We start from the raw sequence: 15,133 nt of genomic DNA on the forward strand, positions 1-15,133 counted from the left end.
ATTAGCTCTCCTTAGTGGCTAATGTGATCAGCAAGGATGATTGATGGGTGTAGGGTGTGAACCACTTCCATACACTAGACCTTACAAACACGAAGTTCTAAATCTATACATTACATATTTGTGATCAGTTACTAGATGCAGTAACTGTCATTTTTCTGCTGATGTCTCTACAGTTTGATAGTACAGACAGGGCTGGACACAGTATGACTCATTTCTGTTTGACAGCCCATTTTTGCTTATGCATTAATGAAGCTAGCTACTCTACATTAGGCGAGCGATTTCCCCTCTCTAGCCATTGGTTTCCCAAATGTGTAATGTAATTTTATGTAAATCATATTTTATGTTTATCAAATTTTTATCAAAAATTTTATCAAAAAATTTTATCAAAAATTTTATGTTTATCAAATCCTTTCTTCATCTATCAGACATGTATACCAGAGATACAGCAAATATTTTTCATGAACTATAGAAAACAATAGACAAAAGAATATCTACAAATTCCTTTTTTTTTCCAACTTCAGAAAAAAAAGTATACACATTAGTAGGTGAATCAAAAACAGCCTCTTTGCTTCTGATTGATAGGATCTGGAAGGCTGAAACATGATTAATAAAAACTCAGAGACAGATATTAGAATTCAACCTTAAGGTCAAAAAAGCAAAACAGCCAGCCACTGGCTCTTACCTCAACCTCAGTCCAAAAATGGTGATCCTGCCTCCAGCAAACCTCAGAATGAGACTGTGCCTGATAGTTGCCTCCTCCCATTTTATAATCTTCTCTAGTTCTAGGATCAAGGGCATGCACCAGCACCACCTGGTTTCTATGGCAGGCTAGTGTGGCTACTGGGATTAAAAGTATGAGACACTACTGTGTGGTCTGTAAGGCTGACCAGTGGGGCTGTTTTACTTTTCTGATCCTCAGGCAAGCTTTATTTATTAAAATAAAAATGAAATGCCACTAAGAAGGCCTCTTTCATTCAGCTCAAGTTCTAGGGAAGTCCTTCAGGTGTGTTCAGTCTTTGACATTGCAACACTTTGTCATCTAAACAATTCACACTACAGAACCTGCAACCGTGCTACCTAAAGAATGCAAATGTTCACGTTTTAAATAAGTTTGGGATTTGGTGTTGTGTGCATGCTAGGTATCTTCAATCCAACGAGGCTGCTTCTGTCATCCGGCAGCAGCTTGAACACTCATGCTGGACAATCTAAGCACATATCACAGTGATGTAATATCCATTCACATTCAGGAAACAGATATTTGGATTAAGTACTCTCAAGAATGGGCCTTTCATAAATACTAAAAAGAACCGTGGTGACTGTCCTGTGGGCTATTTGAAGGACTAACAACACAAACTATTTCTTATTTATATTTACTGAATATATTGACAAAGGCATGTGGAGGTAGTTACTCAATTCCAAACCCAGGCTACATTTTCTCTGTTAACAGTGACTCTTAAAATACCACGAATATCTCAATTATAGAACAATAATTCATTTCTGACAGCATTAAAGTTCACTTTGGGGTAATAGCTGAATATGGACCCTTCTTGAATAAAAAAAAAACCTTGCAATCTCTTTATAATGATTTTGGCATAAAGCAGAAATAACTCGAGTTATTTTTGATCTAAATTATTAGTATAGAAATGTTTTATTAACAAAAACATTTCTTGTCTTATCTTTTTCCACTAATTGTGTAGGGCCAGTTACACTCCTGGGCTATTCCCAGAGGACACATCCTTACATTAATGGCAAAGAGAACAATTCTTTAAGCACATAATTTCCTGTTGAGTGACTGCAAAATCACAAGGCCCTTGATTTGGAGTAACTGAGCCAGCTACCAAATAACAGGTAATAATAGCATATATGTGACAGACTCCAAATAAAAATTCAGGCTTAACAACACAAATAGCTCTCATTCATTCCAATGTGTTTTAAATGCATTCGCTTGTATTTCCTCAACTCTACAGAGTAGATGATACATCATGTTCTTTTTTTTGGGCGGGTGTATTTTCTCCCCCCCCCCCCCATGTATAAAGAAACAAATCTGAGGCATTTTCCCTGCTAGGTAAGCACTGAACCACAGACTGAGATAAATTTACCTTAAGTTGATAGGGTTCAAAAGGGCTCACAGAGACCGAAATGACAATCAGGAAGCCTGTATGGGTCTGAGTTAGGTCATCTGCATATATGTTTTTGTTGAGCACTGTCTCTGACTCTTTTGCCAGCACTTGGAGCCCTTTTCCTCCTACTGGGTGGCCTCATCCATCCTTGATACAAGAGTATGTGCCTAGTCTTCTTGTAACTCTATACCATGTTTGGTTGACATCCCTAGGAGGCCTGCTCTTTTTTGAAGTAAAATGGAAAAAGAATGGTTCTGGAGAATAAGTGAGGAAGGGGATGGCTTGAAGGAGAGGAGGAAGGGGTGCAATAGATGAGAGAAGAAAGCAGACAAATCAAGCCTTGACTCACAAGACAATAGCCAGCCTTCCTTCGGGTCACAAGACAATAGCCAGCCTTCATTTAGGGCTTTTGTATCAGTTTTGGCCTCCGGAATGCTGCCCATTTTGAATTCTTGCCTGAATTCTCTCAGCAACTGACTTTGATGTGAAACTCTAAACCGAAATAAACCCTTTCCTCACCAAGTCACTTTGGGTCACGGTGTTTTATCACAGCAATCGAAGCCCCAACTAACACAACAGTTTTAATGCTAGGTCAAGTTATTGTTCCTAGGTCAAGTCATTATTCTTCTCTGTGCCTTAGAAAGTAGACAGCTGAGTGTTGACAGAAATTACATGAAAGGTCAGGGGTTGTTTCTCCATTCTCATATTTTAAAAACAAATTTTATCCAATTTGGTTTTTTGACAATTTTATAAATTCACTCTGATATTTTTACTCCATTCTCTTATTTCCTCCCACCATTGTCAACCTTCCCTCCTCTCTCTAAGTCTCTTTCCATGTTTGTGTCATTTGTGACCCACTGACTTTAACCTGGGACACTGGTGACAGTAGGTTTGGAACTATCCATCTGGGCCTGGTGGGCTCATCAGTGGGTACACAACTGAAGGTAATGACCACCCTACTCCCAGCCCCAGATCCATCAGTAGCCAATAATTCCGTAGGAAGTGGTAGGGCCCTGTGAACGCCTCCTTGATCCATGAACCATGATTAATTATTGGCAGGCCCAGTCCAGGCCACTGTAGTTACTATGTACTCATTTTTCATGCCCAGAAGATAGCATTTATATATTCTTCCTGTCCACTGGCTCTTACATCCTTCCTTCCCTTCTTCCAGAGTGTTTGCCAGGCACTCATCCATTATCTACTCATCATTCTTTTTTGCTGTTGTTGGTTCTGTAACTTTATTTGATATTCAGTAATTAGTTCTTATCCACACTGGCTGTAGATTTTTTTTTTTAAATATGGTGAGAGGGACATAGGTTTAGCAAAGTGAAGAGCTTGTTTTGAATTCTCATTCTCATTATGTTTTCTGGATACCTGGATACTATGTGGAATATTCCTTGTTCCTCTGGACCAGATGGCTTTATTGAACCTGCTGACAATGTGCGCATCTGGAGTTCCGTCTCCTCCATGGCAAACTTCCGGATGCCTTTGAGTGCTGAGGGGTGCACTTCTCGAAGCCCACTCTGTAGATGCATTTGTGGGTGGTGATGGTCTATTCTTGGGTCACCACCTCCCAAATGGCAGAACGGCCCTCCTTATTCTCCCTACCCTTATTTGAGTGAGCCATTCTGCCAATTCCAAGCAGGAAAGGGCCTTTCTCCATTCTTAATTGCACCCCAATGCTCAGGAACGCCACACTGGCTTTGCAATACTCATTCCTGTCCCCCATTCTCCACAAGGCTGTTGAAAACACCCTTCTCTTTATTCACACTACAAAATACATGGATTTTTAGGACTAACACCATTTCTCCAAAAAATATCAAATGTACTTAGGTTTCATTCATTTATTTAGACCCTCTTCTTTTTTATTTTGTATCTTACAGATGACATTTTATCCACTTGACCTTGACTTGCTTTTTCACTTCAGCCTTATATCATCTATGTGTATTCACATATGGTAACTATAAATCCTTATCTGCTTTAACAGTTCTCCTATTTTTCGAGTATCATTGCGTTTGTGTCCTGTAGCCAGCTAACTGCTTCTACACTGGATACTGAAGAGTTGCTGCAAGTATCTTACCTACATTGTCACATCTTTCCATGCATTTCTATGGAGCAATTGGTGACATTCACAAGATGTTCCATCTTTCTATAATCACAGTGCCATATTTCCTCATGACAAAGTTTCAGGTCCTCAACTTAAGGGCCTTTTCCAACCTGTCCGCCTTCCTTCTATTTCTTGTATCAACTATCCTACAAGGTACTGTGGCTAACTTATCTTGAGTTTGTCCAATTCCCCGTACTGTTTTCTTTGCATGGAACTTCTTTCATTGGAATCACATTTCCTGGGACAAGCCTTTAGCTCTGCCTGGGACAAGTGGGATCCCTGCTCTACTCCCCTTTTCCTTGTTTTGTGATGCGATGTGTACTTAGCCCATTCCATCATCCCCACCCTGCTGTTAGGACTCCACAATTGGGAATGCTGAAGACTGCTTCTCAATAGCTCCAATGTCTAACATAAAATTGGCTCATAGCTTTCAATAAATACTTGGAGAATAATTAAATGAATATTCAGATGCTTCTAATGATAGATGATAGGGTCCAGTTAGAACTCTACGGAATTTCATCATGCAATAAAACACCCAATAAAGAGCTATAAATAATAATAGTGATAATTCTGGGACTGAAATGGAAATTGGTCCAGTGAGCTCATATTTGTGTGTTTACTCTGAGAACGTTTCCATATTGGAGGACTGAGAACAACTCAGAACTCCAGAGGAAGGTCGTCAAGCATAGACAGAGAGAACAGTTATCTTTATCTGGGATCCAAAGGTCATCCAAAAACCATGGACCAGAATCATCTCCTTATTTGGTAAATGTAAGCAGCATTGGCCTTGAGCACTAAACAAGCCCATTTGTAAAAACTGAAGCCACTCAGAGAGACATGTAACACTGGGTGAGTCACTGATCAGGCTTCAAGTTTTCATCTATAAACCAAGGGTAATTTAAATATGTATACGGGGTATCATGACAGCCAAGTGAGGCAGTGTAGGGCATGTTCCAAATACGGCACATACTGACTCTGTAGGCATCTTTTGTTGTGTGATGTGATTACTACTGTAGATTAAATTCTTATGTCTAGAAATGTCCCTATGAAGGCAACTACCACATATGAGAGGTGAACATTTACCCTGTGGCTACCTCTGTTGTTTGTATGCATGGGTGTGTATGTGTATGTATGTATGTATATGTGTATGTATATTCATCTTCTCAATGGTTGTATACTGGAAACTATCATAAAAATGAACAGGACACATTATAGAATTGTGTGATTTGACAGACATGGAATATAAGACATCTAAGGGGGGGGTTAAGTATGTGTGTTAGTCCTGGGCTTCTGTAGAGAACACTGAAATTCTTGGAAAGGCAGATCAAGGCTCTGTGCAATGGTTGGGAGTAGAGAAGAGTATATCTAAATTAAATTTTAACAAAATTTTAAAATAAGGTGGCTTCAACTGGATTGCCTTTGAGAACCCAAAAGGGAACATCTATTGTGAGACTCTTAACTTTTGGCTTGTGGATCAAATTATCTGGCTGGCCTAGAACTCGTTTGTAACCAAGTTAGCCTTGAACTTGTGGTCTTCCTGCTTCTGTCCCCCAAAGGCTGGGATTATAGATGAGTACCACACACCCCACTTTGTTTCATTTCTCGGTTATATCAAAGTACAAATGTCTGTGGAAGCAACAACTGTTCTTCTGTTTCTATAATGGATATATTTTAATATATCTCATTGGTTGTCTGGGCTCACAGGTAGTACCAAACTCTATATATACACAAAAAGTTTTCTTATGCATATATACCAATGATAACTTTTAATTTATTAAGACATTGTAAGAGATTGACAATAATAGCCAGCAACAAAACAATTGTAAAAATGTATCATAATAAAGCCTCTGAGAATGTGAACGTCCTCAATATCACCTGAGAAGTCTTAACTGTGCTCCCACCTCTTCACTTAAATGAAACACTTGACAACTTCTCTTGCTGTGTGTGGATTACCATCATTGTATCTCCTGGGTTTAGGGTTACTAGGTTAGATGAGATATTTGAACCCAAGCTCCGGGACAAGATGACAATTGACTGATAATAGACTCCATTGCTAAAGGACTACCAGGGACCACTGTATTCAGTAGAAGCATGAGTTGTAAGACTCCAGTAACATCCGTGTGAAGACTTTTCACGCTTTTTATTGGATAATTTAGTCCTATGCATAAAGCAAAATGCAGATGTTTAAATATTTGCATATTGAACAAAAATTGAAATTTAATGTAGCATCAAATCATGATGAATCTCTCTTTCAGCAAACTCTTTGAAAAGCGTAATTTTTGTATCTGCGGCATTCTATTCCGGGTTTATAGTCTAGGTGTGGGGGCTCAGAAGCCCTGTCGATCCTGGTAGGCAGTATTTACGTTTCATTTCGTGATCACCAGAGGGAGTAAGAGCTCTGCTAAAGATTACACTCTTTCCGACTTTTCCCAAGTTGTGCATGAGCGCCAGGAGCTCTAAAAGCCAGCTGGTGACTCCTCCCCATCCTTGTAGAGCCTTCTACCTGCCACCGATTTTGAGCTGACATTACCATATACTTTCATAATAAAAGTGCATGCAAACAAAAGACTCTTTATATTTATTTCAGTCTGTAAAATGCCTGAGGATTTCTGGTTTCTTTTTTCTAACCCTGCGGGACTGATCTGCCTTTGTCAGTGATCCTGCTCTCAGCAGCCCAGTTGTTGCAGCTGAGTGTGGCAGTCACACACAGAACGCAGAGATGCACGAAAAGACAACCTACAGTTAGAGAGAGAAGTCTCCAATTCCTCTTTGAAGGTGTCTCCTCCTGATACCTGTTCCGTTAATGAGCAGATACCAGATTGCAGTCAGCAATTCTGTGCTCTGTGATGCTCCGTAGGCCACTAGGTAGATTGGGAGCAACATTTAAAATATCTCCTGTGTAAAGTACAGCACTGTTGACTATTGTGAACTTTCTTTGTTTGGTTGTTTTTTTGAGACAGGTTTTCTCTGTAGCTTTGGAGCCTGTCCTGGAACTAGCTCTTGTAGACCAGACTGGCCTCAAACTCACAGAGACCCACCTGTATCTACCTCCCGAGTACTGGGATTAAAGGCGTGTGCCACCACTGCCCAGCCCATTGTCAAGTTTCTTAGGAGAAGAACAAACGTACCCTCCACCGAGGGTAGGCCTCCATGAGACAGTATCTAAATGTTCGTTTTGTATTCTTTGATAGGATTGAGTGTAATTTTTCCCCAAGATTATTTCTTTCATCTTAAAGAGTCAAAGCTGGACTTCGAGAATAGAATTCTATAGCTATTTAATGAATGAAACACCCAAATTTAGAATCAAATGAGCCATGTATATATTTTGCTTTACTCATGAAGACAGACATAATGAGAAAGTGGCATTGCAATACATTAAAACATCTTTAAAAATATAATAATAATTTTTATTTTTAAGTTATACTTAGATTATTTGCTCCTTCTCTTCCCCCTTGATCTCTCTAATACAACACAGTTTTAAAAATATAACGGTGTGTCTGTGTGCACTTGCATTTGAGTGCATACATGTGTGCATGCATGTGCACTGTATGTGTGTGTGTGCGCGCGCGTGTGTAGGTCACAGGGCATTGTTCTAGAGTTAATGCTCTCCTTCCACCTTCCAGTGCATTCTGGGAAGTGGGTGCACGCTCTCAGGGTTGTGGAGCAAGCCTCCCACCTTTCAGTGGGTTCTGGGAAGTGGGTGTATGCTCTCAGGGTTGTGGAGCAAGCCTTCCACCTTTCAGTGCATTCTGGGAAGTGGGTGTATGCTCTCAGGGTTGTGGAGCAAGCCTTCCACCTTTCAGTGCATTCTGGGAAGTGGGTGCACGCTTTCAGGGTTGTGGAGCAAGCCTTCCACCTTTCAGTGGGTTCTGGGTAGTGGGTGTGTGCTCTCAGGGTTGTGGAGCAAGCCTCCCACCTTTCAGTGGGTTCTGGGAAGTGGGTGTGTGCTCTCAGGGTTGTGGAGCAAGAGCCTTTACCCGCTGTGCCATTTTCCCAATTCACACAACATAGCTTTCTAAGGCTTAACATAAACTATGACATATTTTTTTTTCTTGGTCAGAAATTTTCACAAAAATGAATTGTGCAGAACAAGGTAGCTACCAACATGATGTAGCTTAATGTATTCTCTCTAATTATGGGCTAATATACAGCTACCAAATGGCATTCAAACACTTTTCTTTGGAATATTACAGAAAGTATACAGGATGGTGTAGGCCTGGCTACAGGTCATTTCTAGTTTAATTCATCTGAAGATTTTGCTGCCTGTGTTTTTTTTTCTTCAAATTTGGCTCTGCAGTAGGAACTGTGAACTGTAAAAGAAGCACTTGTTATTGTTTGTCATGCCTCAGCTATGACACACGTCAGTTTTCTCCATGCAAACTTCTGGGAACCCCGAATACCAGTACTTCCCCACCCCACCCACGGCTCTTACAGTTTCCCACAGTTCTTCCCCCCCTCACTGTTTACATTTATTAGAGTTTGAACACTTTGGGTTGTCATAAGCATTCAGAAGACCTGACTTTGCTTTGTCTCAGAGCCCTTCACATAGTGTGGTTTCACACAGCAGAACGTGAGGGCTTTCAGACAGGGCGACTGTAAAATCTGCAGAGATAGCAGAGCTGCCCTTCTTTGCGAGTACCCTGTGCAAGCATGAAGCACAGCACCCACTTGCAGCAGGGCTTGCCCCTGCCTTTGGAATTGTAGTTTCTACTGTAGAGCTTGTGTGGTGCTAGAAAACCAAAGAAATCCGTGTCGTGTAAGACCAAAACGTTTTACAGACAAACGTGTGTGTGTAAGCTTATTTTAATGTTGAAATCAAATTCTGGGAATTCAAAGATGGTATCAGCCAAGTACAAGGTTTCAATGATTTGGGGCAATAGAAACAAAAATACTTATTAAACTATAATGTAGTAAGTTACGTGATATAGAAGAAACAAAAATATGGGTTTAAGAATCCTATGGGAGAAATGTCTCTAATGAAAATTAAAGATTTTCCTATTCAACAAAAAGTTCCTGTAGGAGATAATCCTACCATCCTTTATGCTTGCACCACACCACAGACTCACTTTACTCTACTCTTGAATTGGTGTATTGTCTTCTAGCTGGAAACCGTTGTCTATATTCTTTCTAATGGTCAATGATGGCAGCTCATAAACCACCCATCAGTCAAGCTGCTGTTTTAAAAACTATTTTCAAGCTGCTTCTCCTCTATCACATTTTGTGTATGTTCAAACCATAAACAATATTTTTCTAAGCTATAAAATTTCTGAGAACGTTGTCTGCAAATCCCTTCTGTCTCTTGAACTATATATATATAGTTTGAAGACACTGGACCAAGAAATTCAGCTGGTTCAATAGAGCAATATTCCTTTAGCCTCCCTGTAGATATGTATTTAGAGAAAATGTCAAATGCATTTGTAACTTTTAGTGTATCTGTTAAGCACACGGTCAAATTCTCTTACTAATATAATTTTATATATCTGGTGATTACTTATAAAAGAAATTTATATTTGAGTTTACTAGAAAGATCATGTTTTCTTTTATATATATACAAAAGTACTTTTTGAGGTCTCATTTCTATCAATATAATGTTTATAAGTTATAGTGATATTTTATTTATGTTTTAATAAATAAAGCTTGCCTGAAGATCAGAGAGTAGAACTAAGCCACTAGAGGCCAGGCAGTGGTATCCACACACCTTTAATCCCAGGATTTTGGAGACAGAGGCAGACAGAGCTCTGTGAGTTCAAGGTCACTCTGGGCTACGTAAGATCAATGCAGAAACAGATCGAGATGATGGTGGCTCACACCTTTAATCCGAGTACTAGGGAGTCACAAGCCTTTAATCCCAGCACTAAAGGGGAATATAAGACAGAAGAAGACAGAGGTCAGGGCTCAGTCTGCAGTCGCCCAGCCTTGGAGGAGGTAATATTTTTCTAATGACTTGCCTATTGTGCTTTTCTGATCTTCAACTTGAACCCCAATATCTGTCTCTGAATTTTTATTATTCATGCTACAATTGGTACCTAATGTTTGGGGTACCAAGTCACAAAAGAGCCACTGGTACAGGCCGGAGCTTGTTGCGGGAGGTCCTCCCACTCCTCCAGCCTATCACCGCTGAGGTACCAGCCCACTGGGGCGTGGTTTCTCTCCCTTTAAAAAAGCGGCCACTTCCCTCTTCTCTCTCTCTTCACTTCCTGCTCCGCCTGCGACTAGACTCCTTTCCTGGTTGCGTAGAGGGCTGTTGCCTGGGACAGTGATCTGTAAGTTTTTTCCCCTTTAAATAAATACCACCCTAATAATCATAACCCTGAATTGGTGTGGCATTGTTTGTGACTTACGCCTTCATTTTGGCGCCCAACGTTTGGTTTTAGAACCTCTCCTTTCCCCACTTGCAGCCGCGAGTTCGGCTTGGCAGCCCCAAGTTCGGCTTGGCGGCTGCGGGCTTGGCGGGTGCAAGTTCAGCTTGGCGGCCGCGGGCTTGGCGGGCTCTAGTTCGGCTTGGCGGGAGCCCCTCCTTCCTCAGCCGCCAGAGGCCTTGGACTCCCCACGTGGATTTAAACTCCACAGGCCCGCACAGTCTCTGGCCACCTGGTTTGCTCTTTTCTGAGTCATTTTTAAATCTCCCTTGCAAGTACAGCTCTTAAGTGGCACAAACCAGAGCACGTGGTTGCTGAAAGCTGCAACCCCTCAGGGTGACTTGTTCCGTCTCAGGAATTGATTTAATTAGATTTATTTTGTTGAGAAACTTGCATTTTCCAGTTTTTAACATCTACTAAGGCACTGAAACAGGACCATGTTTTCACCGCGACTCTGCAACAGCGCCACCTGCTGGATAATAGGTAATATTGCAGTTTTTGTTTCTAACGCAAATTTTACTGCTTTGTTTTCACTAATACAATGGATTAGTAAATTTATATTTACTAATACAATGAATTACATCATACAAGGTTTATATGATTATGGGGATACCTTAATTTGCTTGTTACTAGCCTTCAGTTTTCTTTTCCATATTCTATCATTAAGGAAGAATATGGCACTACTAAGAACGATTGAATCTTTACGTACTAATAATGAACAGAAGAATATGGCACTCCTAAGAATGATAGAATCTTTACGAACTAATAATGAACAACTAATTGACAGGATTAAAATTATTGAAAATCAGAGGTTATCTGAACAAGTGGATACTATGACAGACAAAATTGATTCCATATCCAAGGGTATTAGAAAGTTACCTGAAAGGGTTCAGGCTGTTGAATTTGACGTTCAGACTTTATCACAAAGTTTTGATAAGGTAACAGACAGAATGTACCTCCAAGATGGGAATCTACATGATATACAAGAAAAGTTTAAGGAGGACATGTTATCTTTGAAGGAAAAAATTAAAGCTTTGGAATCACAGGTGCAGAATGGGGACCAAAAAATTGATACCTCAGTGAAATCACTGGAAATATATACAGGTCAGGAGATTCAGGATTTAAGAGAGACAATGATAAAAAGATTTGAAAAGATTGGGGAAATTATTGCAGCTGGTGAACAGAGTAAGGAGGCACAAGGACAGGATACAAGGCCTCCACCAGCTATTAGAACTGGCTTACCCAGGGTTCTAGCGACATACCCTATACTTAATTCTGAAAAAGCATCAACTTCTAAAGGCTCAAAGGGAGTCAGAGAAGCTAGATGGACGCCAATAGCAATGAATGATCTGAAAGAAATTAAGCAAGCTGTTGTTAATTTTGGCTTGCACAATGCATATGTAAAGGAAATGATAAGGACTTGGGCTTCTAATGCTAGAGCTACTCCCCATGATTTCCATCAGTTAGTGTCTGCAGTTTTAGATAATGGACCTTCCTTGATGTTCGGAATTTATTTCAGAGAAGAATCCAAACATATGGAACAGCAAGGAAGAGCAAAAGGTATTGAGGTTTCCCAAGATCAAATTCTTGGTGCAGGAGAATATGCTGATCCACAGGTCCAAGCTCTTTATGACGATGAAGTACTGTGTCTATGTCACCAAGCAGCTTTAAATGCTTGGAATAGGATACAAGATCCAGCAAAAAGGGTTGAATCATATACCAGAATTAGGCAGGGACAGAGAGAACCCTTTATTGACTTTTTGCAAAGATTAATTAAGGCTCTGGACATAGGGGTAACAGACCCAGAAGCTAGACGAATACTTCTTGAATCTCTAGCTTTTGAGAATGCAAACATAGAATGCAAAAAGATAATTGGGCCTTTAAAGTCTAGATCAGCACCTATGGATGAATGGATTCAGCATACAATGAATGTTGAGACGTTTAGCTATAATGATGAATCTTGGGTAGGAGAAGCGATTTCCAAAGCAATGAGGAGACATCAAACTGCCAGGTGTTTTAATTGTGGTAAATTAGGACATTTGCAAAGGAATTGCAGGCAAAGAATTTCTAGGAATAATATCTCTTCTGGGAATGACAAAAATAGGAGACCTCGGCCTTCAGGTATATGTAGGAGATGCGGTAAAGGCAGGCATTGGTCCAACGAATGTAGGTCAACAACAGACAGACGGGGCAATCCGATATCATCGGGAAACTCCTTGGGGGGCCTCTCGCAGGCCCCCAAGCCAACAGTGGCCCAGTCATTCCCAGTCACAGTGGAGAACGTGCCTCACCAAGAAAATTAAAAGCTCCAATTTCTGCTGTAAAAAGTAATACTGGTCTAAATGAAGAATTACGTGTGGAGGATGAGTCAAAAAACCCAATAGGACAGAGTAAACGTATATTTTGGCAGACTTCTATTAATGATCAAAGACCAAAGCTAAGAGTCTGTATAAATGGCACTTTTATTGAAGGCTTATTAGACACAGGTGCGGATGTAAGTATCATTACCCCAGAATCTTGGCATCCGAATTGGCCTCTTCAAGAGGTAGATGTTCAGTTCCTGGGAATTGGAACCCTATCTCGTGTAAAACAAAGCACAAGATGGGTTGAATGCATAGGGCCCGAAGGGCAAATAGGAAGACTAAGGCCATATATAGCCAATATTGCCATAAATTTATGGGGCCGTGACCTGCTACAGCAATGGAATACCCAGATTAACATTCCTGTATTTCCAGGAACTCATAATTCTGGGAAGGATATGATGAGGTATTATGGAAAAAGGTCACCAGCCATTCAGGCTGTACAAGAACATACAGCAAATACCAAACCTTTAGAGGTACCAACGGCCCTACCTTTAAAATGGCTAACTGAGAAGCCAATATGGACCAAACAATGGCCTCTAGCTGAAGATAAACTACAGGCATTGGAACAGCTGGTGCAAGAGCAACTAGATGCTCACCATATTGAAGAATCAACCAGCCCTTGGAATTCTCCTGTGTTTGTTGTAAAAAAGAAATCTGGTAAATGGAGAATGGTGACAGATCTAAGAGCTGTCAACAAAGTAATTCAACCTATGGGCCCACTACAATCTGGAATTCCTTTGCCTTCTCTGTTACCAAAAGGATGGCCTCTTATAGTTATTGATTTGAAAGATTGTTTTTTCACTATACCGTTACAAGAAAAGGATAGAGAAAAATTTGCCTTCACAGTGCCTACTTATAATAATTCTCAGCCTAATAGGAGATATCACTGGACTGTCCTCCCACAGGGTATGCTCAATAGTCCTACACTGTGCCAATATTTTGTAAGTAAGCCATTGGAAATAATTCGTAAACAATTCCCCAAGTCCATCATTTATCATTACATGGATGACATCTTGTTATCTGATTCAAATAAAGATACTTTAGAAAGGATGTTTGAAGAAGTAAAGAAAGTCTTGCCTAGGTGGGGATTACAAATTGCCCCTGAAAAAATTCAAAGAGGAAATTCTATTAATTACCTAGGTTACAGAATAGGGTTAGAGAAAATTAAAACGCAAAAGGCACAAATTAGGAGAGACCGGTTAAAGACTCTTAATGACTTCCAAAGATTGTTAGGAGACATTTCCAGTCTACGACCAGCTGTTGGGATAACACCTGATCTAATAGTTCATTTAAACAAAACCTTAGATGGTGATAAAGATTTGAATAGTCCAAGAGAACTGACAGCTGAAGCAGAAAAGGAACTGACAATGATTGAGGAAAAATTACAGGAGGCACATGTGGATAGGGTGAACCCAAATCTTAGCTGCATCCTAGTCATATTGCCTTCCAGAATTTCTCCTACAGGGATTCTAATGCAGAGGGAAGATATTATTTTAGAGTGGATATTTATACCTAATAAACCAAGTAAAAAATTAAAAACTTATGTGGAAAAGGTCTCTGAATTAATTATAAAAGGTAAGCTGAGACTTCGTCAACTAGCAGGTATAGACCCAGCAGAAATTATAGTGCCTTTTACTACTGAAGAAATAAAAAAGTTATGGGAAGACAATGAACCATGGCAAAGAGCTTGTGCTAACTTTTTGGGAGAAATTAATAGCAACTATCCCAAAAGTGATAGACTTAATCTCATAAAAAGAACTTCTTGGATTCTTCCTAGAATTGTACGTGATGCTCCAATAACTGGAGCCCGTACGTTCTATACTGATGCAAATAAATCAGGGAAAGCAGGTTACAAGTCAGATGAATTGAGTAAGGTGGAACAAAGCCCTTATAATTCTGTCCAGAAGGCAGAATTATATGCCATTCTTATGGTGCTAAGGGATTTTAAAGAACCTCTTAATATAGTTACAGATTCACAATATGCAGAAAGAGTTATCTTGCATATTGAAACCGCTGAATTTATACCAGATGACACAGAGTTGACTTCATTGTTTATCCAGGTACAAGACATAATCAGGAACAGGCTTTGTCCGATGTACATAACACACATCCGGTCCCATACAGGTCTGCCTGGTCCTCTAGCCCAAGGCAATGCTGAGATTGATCAATTATTGATTGGAAGTG

Source organism: Microtus oregoni, unplaced genomic scaffold, assembly GCF_018167655.1.
Source record: "Microtus oregoni isolate MIOR12 unplaced genomic scaffold, Mior012 000060F_ref0000265, whole genome shotgun sequence".
NCBI classification, from domain to species: domain Eukaryota; kingdom Metazoa; phylum Chordata; class Mammalia; order Rodentia; family Cricetidae; genus Microtus; species Microtus oregoni.